Genomic DNA, 1,491 nt, shown 5'->3' with positions numbered 1-1,491 from the left:
AAATGGAAATCTAGAAATTAATCAACAAAAAATTTAAAAAACTAATTTGAAAGAAGTTCAATAAAATTCAGGAAAATGCAAACAGATAATAAATTAAGTAAAAAAGTACATGAACAAAATGAGAATTTTAATAAAGAAATAGAAACAATAAGAACCCAGAAATTCTGTTCTCAATTCACTGATTTTCTTCTGTTATCTTTATTCTCTTTTTGAACCCATCTATCAAGTTTTTGTACTGATTATTATAGTGATGACCTCTAAATTTTTTGTTCTTTTGCATAAATTATATTTATTTTCCAGTATTTCATATTATTGTAAATTGATACAACAGACTTTGCCATTTCCCTTTGAAGTATTTTTATGATGGCCACTTTATTTTTTTAATATAAATTAGATTGAAGTATAATTGCCAAAAGTTATATATATTTAAGGCACACAAATTGATATTTTGATATATGTATACATTGTGAAATAATCACTATAATCAAGTTAATTAGCATAGCCATATGATGGCTGTTTTCAAATTCCTATATGATATTCCATCATCGGATTTATCTTCGTATTGGTGTTCTACTAATTGTGTATTTTTAATTCATATTGAGTTTTCCAGATACTTGATGTTAATGTGTAACTATCAAATGTATCCAGTATATTTTTTGTATTATGTAGGAGACTCATGATACTATGTATTTATTTATCGTTTTTTTCTTTATGTGATATATAACTAACATAATAGTGTCATGCTAGTATATGGTGTACAATATAGTTATCCAAAATTTTTTTACATTACTTAGTTCTCATAAAGATGAGTGTACTCTTGATCCCCTTTATCTGTGTTGCCTCTCTCCCCACCCACCTCCCCTCTGACAACCACCAGTTTGTTCTCTGTATTTAGAGTCTGTGGTTTTTTTGTTTGCTTGTCTCTCCTTTCTTTGCTCATTATGTTTTATTTCTTAAATTTCATGTGAGTGAAATCATGAATACATCTTTCGCAGATATATTCACTTAGCATTGTATTCTTTAAGTGTATACATATTATTGTGAATGACAAAATCTCATTCTTTTTTATGACTAATATTTAACTATAGATGTATATATATGCCACAATTTCTTTTTTCCTTCAAGATTTTATTATTTTAATATTTATTTATTTAATTTTTTAGAGAGAGAGAGAACAGGAGAGGGGCAGAGAGAGAGATACAGAGACAGAGAATCCCAATCTCTGCACTATTAGTGCAGAGCCAATGCAGGACTCAAACTCATGAACTGAGATCATGACCTGAGCTGAAAGTGAGATTATGGCCTGAGCTGAAATCAAGTCAGACCCTCAACCAACTGAGACAATTCCAAGATTTTATTTAAATTAAAGTTAGTTAACATATAGTGTAGTATTGGTTTCAGAAGTAGAATTTAGTGATTCATTACTTTCATATAACAGTGCTGATCACAAGTGCACTCCTTAATGCTTGTTACCCATTTATACCACATCTT

Source organism: Prionailurus bengalensis, chromosome X (genome assembly GCF_016509475.1).
Source record: "Prionailurus bengalensis isolate Pbe53 chromosome X, Fcat_Pben_1.1_paternal_pri, whole genome shotgun sequence".
Taxonomy (NCBI): domain Eukaryota; kingdom Metazoa; phylum Chordata; class Mammalia; order Carnivora; family Felidae; genus Prionailurus; species Prionailurus bengalensis.
The sequence above is the reverse complement of the archived record's forward strand: the minus strand, read 5'-3'. Positions refer to the sequence as shown.